The sequence below is a fragment of the Astatotilapia calliptera genome, chromosome 22 (genome assembly GCF_900246225.1).
Source record: "Astatotilapia calliptera chromosome 22, fAstCal1.2, whole genome shotgun sequence".
NCBI lineage: Eukaryota > Metazoa > Chordata > Actinopteri > Cichliformes > Cichlidae > Astatotilapia > Astatotilapia calliptera.
In genome coordinates this window covers 5220397-5233575 of record NC_039322.1, presented here as the reverse complement: position 1 = coordinate 5233575, position 13179 = coordinate 5220397, and the positions used below count along the sequence as shown (strand labels likewise).

The 13179-nt window shown below is 40.6% G+C and overlaps 1 protein-coding gene and 1 pseudogene across 1 annotated transcript in view; both read left to right on the top strand.

Annotated features, from left to right (window-relative positions):
* LOC113015191 (major histocompatibility complex class I-related gene protein-like) overlaps positions 1–13179 on the top strand; it is a 74417-nt gene that overhangs the window by 15699 nt on the left and 45539 nt on the right. The gene's annotated exons all lie outside the window — the stretch shown is intronic.
* Positions 5743–10986, top strand: LOC113015204 (class I histocompatibility antigen, F10 alpha chain-like; annotated as a pseudogene).

The window sequence follows — 13179 nt, the reverse complement described above, 5'->3', positions numbered from 1 at the left end:
TTATAAAAACCCAGAAACCCAAGCACAAAAAGATTCACCACACTCTCTTTACCAATGGTCTCTCCCGGAACCTTTAAATGGTGTCTGGACCCCCGGGGAAACATTTGCCCAAACACCTTGAAGAGGACACAGGCAAGAAAGGTGAGTAATCATTAACTTACAAGCACTTATTTGCACCACTTTTATCCCTAGATTTCACACACACACTTGCATTAGTTTTCCTTATTGGTAAACCTTAATCACAATCTCAATCACCATTCTTCTCTCCTGACAGACAACCACCACATTCCTTGATGAGGAGCAGCTGTGCAGGATCTGAAACAAGGCCACCAACTGATTTTAAAATTCCCAATAAATAGTCAATAAATATTTAAACTTCTTGTGTGCAAATCCATGCTTAAAGTGCAATGCTACATAAAGTGCTTGATAAGGTGCTTTTAATAAAGTGAAAGGTGTGCTCTAAAGTGCTATACAGACAATACAATATAAATAAATGCAGTAAGGGAGTCCTCTTCCTTACATTTCCTCCTCCCTCTCTTAAGCACGAAGTGCTTCACTCCTCTGTCATCCTAGATAAACAATCAGCAACCACATTTGACTTCCCCGGCCTATACTGGACCGTAAAGTCATAAGGCTGCAGAGACAGGTACCATCCTGCAATGCGGGCATTCGCATCCCTCATGCGGTTCAACCACTGGAGGGCACGATGATCAGTCTCCAGAGTGAAGTGACGTCCCAGAAGATAATACCTCAAGGCCTCAATAGCCCATTTCATGGCCAAGCACTCTTTCTCTACCATCGAATACCTCGTCTCCCTGTCGAGTAGTTTCCGACTCAGAAACACCACAGGCCTTCTTTCACCATCCACCTCTTGCTGAAGGACAGCACCAAGGCCAACTCCCGAAGCATCAGTTTGCAAGATGAATGGCTTGTTGAAGTCTGGACTGTGTAGAACTGGATGTGTGCAAACTGCTTCCTTCACAGTCTTCCGTCCAACGCACTTTGTTAGGGGCTGAGCCTTTTGTGAGGTTTTTAAGTACAGTGGATCGCTCTGCAAAAGAAGGTATGAATTTCCGGTACCAGCCTACTAGACCCAGAAAACCTCTCACCTTCCTTTTTGTTGTCGGAACTGGGAAGGACTGAATTGCTTCAATCTTTCCAACCTGCGGCTTTATCTTCCCAGAGCCAACTACAAAGCCCAAGTACTCCACTTCTCTCTTGGCTATGGAGCACTTCTTGGGATTGATAGTCAGTCCAGCCATTCTGATGGAGTGTAGCACCTTCTGTAGGTGAATGACATGCTCTTCCCAGGACTGGCTGTACACCACCACGTCATCCAGATATGCTGCAGAGAATGCTGACACATCTCTCAGTACATGGTCCATTAATCGTTGGAATGTCGCTGGTGCACCTTGAAGCCCAAATGGCATGACTTTAAATTGGTACATACCAAAAGGAGTTTTGAAGGCTGTCAGCTCTCTCGCTTCTGGCGCCAAAGCCACTTGCCAGTATCCTTTACACAGATCAAGTGTTGTAATGTACCTTGCTGATCCAACTCTCTCCAGCAGGTCATCCACCCTGGGCATTGGGTAGGGATCAAACTTGGATACTGCATTCAAATATCTGAAATCAATACAGAATCTCAGGGTGTCATCTTTCTTTGGTACCAAAACAATCGGGCTGCACCACTCACTGCTTGACACCTCAATGATTCCCAGGTCCAACATCAGTTTTATTTCTTTCTGTAGCACTGGCACCAACCGTTCAGGAATTCTGTAACTCTTTTGTCGAACGGGTGCATCCTCCTTCACCCGTATCTTGTGCTGAACCAGTGATGTGAAGCCTGGTGTTTCTCGAAAGAGCTGTGGGTCCACGAGTGGTTTTATATCAGCCTGCTCAGTAGGAGACAAATGAGAAAGGTCAACTGAAGCACAAACTTGAATGTTAGTGTTAGTTGGAAAGAACTTCTCAGTCACCTCCTCATCCTTAACTGAACGCACCAGTAACTGATAGACCGGCTCTTGTCGGCTGTGGAATTCCTTCAACAAGTTCATGTGAAATGTCTGATATTTTTTTAACTCTTTCTGGCATATTCAGCTCATAAGTGACTTTACTCACTTGTCTGACGATCTCGTATGGTCCATGCCATTTTGTCAGCAACTTGTTATCGCTGGTGGGAAGCAATAACAGTACTTTCTGACCTGGAAGGAAGACCCTATCCCTGGCCTTCTGATCATACCAAGTCTTTTGATGTTTTTGTGCAGCTTTCATGTTGTCTTGCATCAGTGATGTCATTTTCTCCAACCTCTCTCTCATGGTGATGACGTAGGCTGCGATGTTTTCGCCCTCTGCTTTGGATTCCTCCCAGCAGTCCTTAAGCAGATCCAGGGGGCCTCTCACTTGGCGACCGTATAAAAGTTCAAAAGGCGAGAAGCCAGTGGAAACCTGCGGGACCTCCCGGTAGGCGAACAGAAGGTAGGGCAGCCATCGATCCCAGTCAGCACCTGTGTCAGAGACAAACTTGCGCAGCATACTTTTGAGAGTCTGGTTGTATCTCTCCACTAGCCCGTCCGTTTGGGGGTGATAAGGGGTGGTCTTAAGTCCCTTTATCCCTAACAACTTATAAACCTGCTGCAACAACTTGGATAGAAAGTTCGTTCCACAATCCGTCAGAATTTCTCTTGGTATGCCTACCCTAGAGAAAAGCTGCAGAAGACAATTAGCAATGTGACGAGCTTTAATTGATCTGAGTGGGAAGGCCTCAGGAAACATATGACTACAGTTTTTCTCAAATGCTAAAACACATTTCACAAACGTTACCACCAGGTCCCCCAATGTCCAAACACAACACCCTTCTCTAAAGCTACATAAACACAACCACACCTTCCCACTGCAAAACTCAAACTCCTACACCAAGAGAGCAGCTCGAAGCTGTCAAAACTATAAACACTATACACAGCATTACACACTACAGCAAAACAATTGAAAACACAATGCTCAATTTGTGAGAAGGTTCTTTGTTTCATAACTGCCAATGCATATTTTAGAAACTATACAGTAACGGATCGTCGTAGATCTCTGCAGAGGATTAGGCATTTAGATTTGTGAGTTTCATATGAGTAGTATGAATCTATAGAAAATCCTGCATGTACGTACACTACTGTAACACAACTCAATGCAAAAACAGAATCTATTGAAACCAACATTAATCTTGAAAACATGAACAGGGTGTGAAGTTTTTTTATTTACGTTATTCACACCACACACACCACAATCACTGTGCGGCATCATGTCGCTGAGCTGTTGCTCGCATCTCGTCCGTAATGATGGTGCGAGGTTGTCTTGCTCTCCCTCCTGGACCTTCTCCTCTCCCATGTTGGCCTTCTCCTCTTCCTCGTTGGTTGCTCCTCTTCCTCCTCTCATTTGAACTCCTCTTCCTCATTGGCCTGCTCCTCTTCTTCCAGGGCCAGCTCTTCTCCCTCCTCTGCATCAAATTCCTCTTCCCCTGACTCTGCCTTCATCCATTGTGTTTGTTTGGAACCTTCAGCATACTGTGCACTCTGAACTTGCTTTTACATGTGGGTACAGCATTAGCAACAAGTGTCTTCAGTTTTGAGTCATTGTGTGTAGTGAATGACGCCAGGTGTGTTCCCTGTGTTCAAAGATTGGTGACTGTGGCAAGCATTTTGCATCACATGGGCTTTCATTTGAGGATATGAGCAGAGTTGTTTTGCAACATGTGTTTTAGCAAGGAAAAATGTGTTTAGATTTATGAGTACAGAGGGTTGTGTTTTGTGAATTGTGTCTTCATGTGACATGTGTTTATGGTACTGGAATATGGTGGCTACATTTAGTAAATGTGTTTAGACTACTGGTCATTTGGGTTACAGGATTGGCTTTTGTGTTTTAACATTTGAGAAAAACTGTAATTAGCCCTACTATGACTGAGGTCCCCTTTCAAGACTCTTTAGCTCCCCCTGGAACCTCTGCTTATCTTGTTTTTTCAGATAGAACGGAAAAACAAGCTATAATTGCTACACCTCCGGGTGCCCAAGTCAAGCCAGATGCAGCTCCACAAACCCTGTCTCGCTTTAAGCCTTTCTCTCCAGAACCCCAGAAATCTAGCAGTGATGCAAAGCTTAAGGTTCGCTTACTTCATTTACAGATAGAGGCCCAGGAGAAGGTACAAAAAGCAGATTATGATTTCCGGCTACAGATCCGTAGGCTTGAGATAGAAGCTGAAAAGGAAATAAGGTTAAAGCAGCTTCAAGTAGAAGCATTGAAGATATCCTCAGGGCAGAAGACGCATGCCACTTGAAGAAACCCCAAAAGTCTGACAAAAGTTTTGAAGTGAGCAAGAACATTGCATTAGTACCTACCTTTTTTGAGTCTGAGGTAGATTCATATTTTAATGCTTTTCAAAAGATGGCTACTGCTATGAACTGGCCAATAGACATGAAGTATTTTACTTCAGTGTAAATTAGTGGGCAAAGCTCAGGAGGTGGTAGCTTTACTTTCCTTAGAGCAGAGTATGAAATGTGAAGTGTTGAAAGAAACAATTGTACGTTCCTATGAACTGGTACCTGAGGCCTACAGGCAGAAATTTAGGAATCACAAGAGGTCTAGCAGCCAAACATACATTGAGTTTGCACATGAAAAGAGGATCTTTTTGATAAATGGTGTGCTGTTAAAGGAGTTGGTGATGATTATGAATCACTGCACGAGTTAATGCTATTGGAGGATTTAAAAAATTACCTGAGAGAGTCATAATGTTCTTAAATGAACAGAAGGTGACATCAATGTCAAAAGCAGCTGTGTTGGCCGATGAGTTTGTGTTAACACGTAGGAATGTTTTTGGGGGTTTTTTTTGGTTTTTTTTTACCCCTAACTCTCATCCAGAAAAACCCACAGCCTTGCACCCTGCACGGTTTGAGTCTGGTCGCTCCACTGCTAGGCCAGTGAGACTACATTGACCTCCCCGTGAGCTCACCTCCGCATGAGGGTCATCTCATTGCAGAGTGTCTGGCATAAAAGCGCAAACAGCAACTCTCCTCACAAACAAAAGTGTGGGACTGATTAAAGCTACAGAGAATGGAATGACATTGCAGCCTGACTATCACCACCCTGATCCCTGTTTCAAACCCTTCATCCTTGAGGGAGTAGTTTCACTGACTGGGAATCCGAAAGGTCAGCAGCCAGTAAAAATACTGAGACACGGGGGCCTCTCAGTCCATCATTAGAGAAGAGATCTTACCATTTTCAGAGGAGTCATTCTGCTAATCTAGTGTCATTGTCCAGGGAGTAAAACACAGGTTCATATCTGCCTCTTTGCACACGGTTCACATCCGGTCTTCCTTAGTTAGTGGGATTGTTAAAGTTGCTGTTCATTCTGCATTGCCTATCAAAGGTATTGACTTGCTGGAGGCAAAGTCATGCCCATTCCTGAAGAGTTAGACAGACCGGAGCTGAATCTGGAGTCTACCTCAGCATGACCAGCCTGATATTCTTCCAGCTTGTGTAGTTACAAGGGCTCCATCAAAGTAATGTCCTGACTTGGCTGATTCCTTTGAGGTCAGATCTCTCTAGTGATGCTGTCACATTTAAGTCTGGATCTAAGGGTCAGGCCAAAGTTCCACCTGCTGATAAAGCACAACCAGCCCTGCATTTGCCAGTCTCCCGAGAAGAATTAATTACAGCACAGAAAAATTCCCAATTTGTCCATCTACCAGCTCTTAAGCAAAAATGAAGACCTTCGTTGTTCTGAGTGTGATTTTTCTTGGACTATCCGAAGCAGCAGCAGGTGAGTTGACCCATGTAGTTATCTTCTATAATAACAGCCGAACCAGCATTGTGTTTATGTGAAGGGAAAAACCTTCTGAACAGGTGGATAGCAGTGTGTAGCCAAGGAAGCAGAGGCAAGTTAAAAAACAAACAAACAACAACTTTAAAAAAAAAAGTATTTACAATTTAAAAAACTAACAGTAAATACGTAAACACCTCTTCCAAGGGGTCAAAACATTGAAGAAAAGAACAAAATATCAAAATTATATTTAACAAACAAAAAACTAATTCAGCTGTGGGTGAAGTTATAATCCCAAACCATAAAAGTTAGTTTAAGATGAGTGGAACAGCCAGCGTCTTGGTTTTGCTGGTAAACTGGTTAACACAGTGAACAGGATTTATGAAGAGGTGCATTTGTGAGTATATTTATGACTGTTTTATGATTATAGTATCTACATTATAGCTTTTTTAGCGCACTAAAATATCTTTATAGAACTCTAATATTTTAATTCTGCTACATTTTCTGCTGCCCCCATGGCCAGATCTCTTTAAAATATAACCATCCCATGACTTGCTCATCATCCCTCCCGCTACACTCTCTTATTGTTGGTAAGGCTCACCCTGATAGGTCAAAGCCAGAGTCCTTCTGGGGCATGAACTCTTGCAGGATGGGGCTGTCCTGGGCAATATAAACTGAGTGCAATGCAATGACTGTCACAACTACAGGGATTAAAAACAGAACTATAAAATTATAAAACAACTCATGCAAAACCAAAAAACAAGCATGACATTTACACCATGTGTGTGCACCTGTACAAAGTATGCTGTAATGGCTGAAAGATTTCAGGATGTGAACATCATATGTTAATAGTCACCTACATAATATTTCACAGATAAAGTGAATAAAAAGACATTTTGAAATGGATCAAATTATTATAAAGCTGCATATTTGTGAGGTGTTTGCAAAAATGTATTAATGAAAGCAAGTTTTAAGGTTTCTAATAAAAAACATGATGATGGAAAATCTAATGATAATCACAATCATGTTTCTGATGTTTAACAGTATGCTCCTCTGTGTGTTATTTTCTTGTGCCACAGTTACACATTTGCTGCAGTACTTCTACACGGCATCATCAGGAATTTTCCAGAGTTTGTGACTGTGGGCGTGTTAGATGGGCAGCCATTCACGTACTATGACAGTAAAATAAAAAAAGAGAGTCCCAAGCAGGACTGGATGGCAAAGAGTGAAGGAGCTCTGTACTGGGACAGACAGACTCGGGCATCCATCGCGGATGAGCAGATCTTCAAAGGGAACATTGAATTTGTGAAGCAGCGCCTAAATGAAACAGGGGGTGAGTAATGAACAGGCGTTTAGAAACATCTGGGATTTTGTGATTCAGTTTCTATAAAATCCAACTTTCAACCACTAAAACTTAAAAATGTTCCATTCACACTAATTTAATTGTTTAGCACTAATTGACAGCAGCAGTGACTTTGAGGGACCAAACACACAGGAGACAGTTTAATGAGATGCAGAAGTGGTTTATAAAAACAGAGGAAGTCTAATCTTAAAAGTAGAGCAGGTCTTTCTCTGCAATCCAAACTGGGAACGCTCCTATAGTAGTGAGGTTAAAGCTCGGCCTGCTACCACAAGTAAGCCTGTAGTGTGAGAAGGACGATAATATGATATGATGAGGGCTTTCAGATTTGATGGGGCCTGATTAGGACTTTGGATGCTGTCTTATTATTTGGTTTTTGGTTTGTTATCAATTTTATTTTCACATGTCAGTTTTTAGTAGACAAAAAGTTGGATGGAGGATTTTCTCTCTGCTCCCCTCCTATTGGTCAAATAAACTGTAAGCTCTGAGATTCAATTCAATTCAATTCAATGTTATTTATATAGCGCCAAATCACAACAACAGTCACCTCAAGGCGTTTTATATTGCACAGTAAATCGTACAATAATAGATAGATAGAAAAACAATCATATGACCCCCTATGAGCAAGCACTTTGGCGACAGTGGGAAAGACAAACTCCGTTTTAACAGGAAGAAACCTCCGGCAGAACCAGGCTCAGGGAGGGGCGGGGCCATCTGCTGCGACCGGTTGGGGTGAGAGAAGGAAAACAGGACACAGACAAAATGACAAGATGTGACCACAGACCTCTGTTAGCATTCAGGCAGTAACTTTCACTAAAAGAGTATCTACAACACTATATACAAACCCAACAGTTCACTGAAGACACACATGACAATTTGTCGCTAAGGGTTTGGAGGCCAAGGACAGGTTTGCTGCTGATGTCAGTTACTCCCAGGGAACAACTGCTGCAGAGGGTTTTTAAAGCAGCCACTTGATGATGGGAACCAATCAGCAGCTTCCATCTCTCAAATCATAAAGAGCACGATTAGTCCATCCATTCACTTCTCCTTTTCAGGGTCGCAGGGGCTGCTGGAGCCTGTCCCAGCTCTCTTAGGGCAAGAGACAGGTTTCCAGTCTGTCGCAGGGCTAACACATAGACAAAGACAACCATTCGGCAATTTGTGGGCAATTTAGTGTTTCCAATTAACCTATCCCCACTAACTGCATGTCTTTGGACTGTGGGAGGAAGCCGCAGAACCCCGCAAACACAGGGAGAACATGCAAGCTCCATGCAGAAAGACCCTGGCCTGATGGTGGAATTAAACTCAAGACCTTCTTGTTGTGAGGCAACAGTGCTAACCACCGTGCTGTCATGATTAGTTTAAGCTTTAAATACTGTATGTGCCTATATATTATGTATATAGGCGTGTAACCTGTAGTCCTATTTATATATGTTTATAGAAGTTCAGGTTAGATAGGGACTCAGAGTGTAGCATCTCAGTCTGTTTCTGTTTTTTCTCTGTAAAGTTTAAACTGTGTTGATGAGAGTTTGTTTTAATTAGTTTCCACTGAACCAGTAAACAGCAGGAGAAACAGTAGATCCTCTGTTTCAGTGACTGTCGATTGGTTGATGTGTCTGTATTGAGATGAGACTGTGCTGCAGCTTTGCTCTGGTTCACTGTACTGTTTCTGTCTTTCAGGTGTGCATGTTTATCAGGAGATGTATGGTTGTGAATGGGATACTGAAACAAATAATGTGACCGGCTATGATCAGCTGGGTTACGATGGCGAGGACCTTTTGGCGTTTGACCTTAAGACAGAGACGTGGATCGCTCCAAAGCAACAGGCAGTCATCGCTAAACAAAAGTACGACTCTGACAGAGCTCTCTCAGCCAGACAGAAGAACTACTTCACTCACATTTGTCCCGAGTGGCTGAAGAAGTATCTGAACTATTCAGGGAGCTCTCTGAGGAGAACAGGTGCAATAACACTGGATTTTAACTGGACTTGGAAAGACAATCAATCAGCTATAGGTTGATTGATTGTCAACAAACATACAATTTGTTATAATAACAATAACGAACACTTATATTTTTTCAACAGTTCTTCCCTCAGTGTCTCTCCTCCAGAAGTCTTCCTCCTCTCCAATCACCTGCCACGCTACAGGTTTCTATCCACACAAAGCCAAACTGTTGTGGAGGAAAGATGGGAAAGAGCTTGATGAGGGTGTGAACAGAGGAGAGATCCTGCCCAACAATGATGGGACCCTCCAGATTTCTGCTGATCTGGATCTTTCATCAGTCAAACCTGAGGACTGGAGGAGCTACGATTGTGTGTTTCAGCTCTGTGGTGTGAATAAGGACATCATCACCAGACTGGACAGAGTAGTGATCAGAACCAATGAAGGTCAGTCTGCTCTCAGAAGTGATGAAGGTCAGAAGCACACATTTAGTTTACTGTAATATAATAGTGCATAGTAAAGAGCAGTTCATGCAGTTTTATGTGTTAAAAATAGAACAATTTTGTCAGTTTATTTCACACTTAAAGTCTAGACTGGGACATGTTTCCCATCTTCCCATCAACCTGCTGAAAATAAAAGTGAGTTGTATTTCCAAACTAAGAACATAAAAGGAATTTAAGACTCTTTACCAAACACTAATGCTTTTTCCAAAATCACGTTTTACCTTGTGAATGAGCAGCCACAGTTAACAGAGTATAGTTACTCCAGTTTTATAAAACGAGTAGAGGTAATGATTTGATTTTGGAATCAAGTTTACTGACTAAATTAAAAAGGATGTTTTTATTCTCAGAAGTTCAGTGGGCACAAAGACATCAGAGTTAAATGTGGGTAAATAAGCACAGACATAGTGAATATATTCAGATATGAACAACAGGTAAAGCATATAGTGACAGACTTATTGTCTATAATCAGTGCTGTTATCTGTTTTGATTGGTGATCTTTATCCTGTTTCATCTGTTCAGGTTCTGATTTGTTTTTCTTTGATCTAAAGGAAATTCTCTCTTCATGATCATCCACATGATTCTTGCTCTGGGTGTTCTTGCTGTGATCACTGTGATTGGATTCATTATCTACAAAAAGAAGACAGGTGAGAGGACAAAGCAGATTTTGTAGGACTTTGAGTTGATGCTTTCTTTTATTCACATTGAACACTAAATCTGTTTGTGGCGGGGTGTGGTTGGCGGTGCTGCTGCAGGGGAGGTGAACGCACCTGCAGGGCATCTGCAAAGATGCCTCGCCGGGTTAAAAGTGTGCTGGGTCCTGGATTTCAGTGTTGTTGTTGTTGTTGGTGTGTATGTTCGCGAGCAACTGGAAAGCCGCAACTGCGTGTTAACAGCAACCGTGTGAATAAAATGATGCTGAAAAGCATACAGATGTGGTCGAGTCTGTCATGACTTTATCACACTGTTTCATCCAGCAGTTATTACAGTAAGGCTCAGAGCCAGAGTTTACTGAGAATGACTGTTGGATAATAAGACAAGATCACAGAGTTAAATACATAATGTTTAACAAACCCTGTTTTTTACTTTCTTTCATTACAGACAAACGACCTCCATCTCGTAAGTGAAATGTTTCTGATCTGTTTTCTTTGAGTTTTATGTGCACTCTGTAGATTAAAAAGTTTTTCAGATCTGTCAGTTGTTTGTAAAAGTGTTGTGGACTAACGATGTGTTTCCGACCTACAGCTGTAGAAAACCGTGAGGTCCAAGAGAAAATGATTCCTTATGAAGCCTAAATGACAGACATCACTGCTCACAGTCAGTTCATACATTAAATGGACTTTTAGTGTAACAGCCTTCCAATGTATTGGAGGTCAAGGTTCATCAATGTGGGGTCAGCTGGCTACCTGACTACACTGAATGAACAGATTTTTCCATTAATACATTTTGTCTTCCCTGATGACACGGGCATATCCCAAGTTCCTGATGCCAGGAGTCATCAGGCTCAAGTTACTATTGAAGTGGTTCATGAAACATCATTTTCACACATGTGCATTCCACTAAAATAAATATGTGAAACAGTATAAGCTTAATGAAGTGAATGCATGCCATCATCGAAGTTAAAGGCAGTTCAGTGAAACATTAGTGTGACTTTTGTTGGCCAGAAACTGTAAAGCTTTCATAAAATGTGTTCCGCTTTCCCCCTTTTCTTTTTTATCTGTTTTTTTTGGTGTGATTTGATTTTAAAAAATCACAAGGTACTTTTTATTTAGTTTTACAATTGTTGCTGTTTTATGTGAGTTTAGGTGAGATTTTTAAGAGAACAGGACAGATGTTTCACTTCTGTAGTTTGGATAAATATTTACACCAATAAGAATGTTTACAAAAACACCAAGCTGACAAAGTTAGAACAAATGTTTTTGCTTTAACAGTATTGTGGGTAAATTCTCAATTTGCAGTTCCTTTGCTTTAATGACTTTAATGTATTACAATGTAAATATGCTGATTTGCAGAAATGAAAATAATGTTTTCTTGTTTTTTCTTTTTAAATTTCTGTGTAAATTTTTGCGCTGAAACGAGGACTGTTACCTCGTTACCTCTAAACTGTGAATCATTGTTTTTCCATCATGCTTGTTGACTTTAATTTAAATTAAATATTTCCAGTATCAGTTGTATAAATGTAAATATACATAAAGAGAAACACACAGGTCCACCTACATCTATGACACTTATATACTCACAGGGTTTGGTGATTTATTTCCCTTAACGTAACATTTGTGGATTTTCACATTTTTAACTGGAGACTTTAAATCACCGAATTTATTAGAGTAAACTATTTTTTAACTTGTAAATCTGATGATAAAGGTTACTTCGTCTCTGCCCTGGTGTGTGAGGACTGGCTCCACTCTTGTCTTATTTTATCTCAGTGAGAACGCAGGACAGGAAATGGATGGATGGAGTTCTTTGTCACTGTGTTTAGTAGCTTTTCAATAATGCTGTGAACACATTTTTCATTCCTTTTGTTCCCTGTGTGCTCACTGACTTTGCCTCCTGTATTGTCTGGTTTTCCTAGTTTTTATTATTTTTTTCTACCTTTATTCTTATTTTGTTGGACAAATTTATCACCTTTTTATATAAACCTGTTTAGTTTTCTTTCAAATGTCATTTCAAATGTTTTGAGACTGAAGTGTGTTTTCAGCACTAATGAATGCTGATGAAATACTTCTCGTACTTCAGTACTTTAAGGGTGTTTTTCTCTCTCTTGTAAACAATTTTTTATATCTGGTGTTTGTTTATTAGATAAATGTAAGTATTGCTGTTAATTTATTTTCTATGTTTGTTATGATGACTTTTTAATAAAATCCACAATATTCTTAATTTTTGTCCTGTTGTGAATCCACATTGAGTTTATTCTTCCTATGTGACTGTAGCTACAGTTTCATGAATATTTGCTTTAATATTATAAACTATTGTATAAACTAAACTATAAACTATAAAATGATGTAACTAAAGGGGAGATCTGACTTTTCACATGAAAAAAATGATGGAAAAATGTGATATCAGCTTAGATGAATCTCACTTGGTTTGGTGCAGTCTCTAAGGAGGTTAACAGTTACCAGTAATGATCTGGTTATGTTGGAGAAGACGTCATAGCATTGCATACAAACACTGACATGGATCACTCCAAAATAATGTGCCTTTAAAACTAAAATGAAGTGTAACGGAAACAAAAAAAATGTTGTTAGAGCAGCTGCTTCACCTCTGTTGGAACTATGGGAACAGCTCTCTCCTAAAAACAGGCTGGACGATGCTCTTTCATTTCTATCCTTTGTTCAACATTTCTTATGTTAAATGCTGCTTTCACTTTAATTTATAAGCGGCTGTAATTTGTCTGTTCAAACACATTTCTATTGTGTTATACTATGTTTTTGGATCCATGTGTTTGATTTGGTTTTTGTGTCACCTTCAAGTCTAAAAGTATTGATGTTTTCTGTGTAAAGAAAACGTGTTGACCACTAAACCATGAAGTAACTAGAACTTAAATATTAAAAGTACCAAGAAAAAAAGGAAATGAAAAGA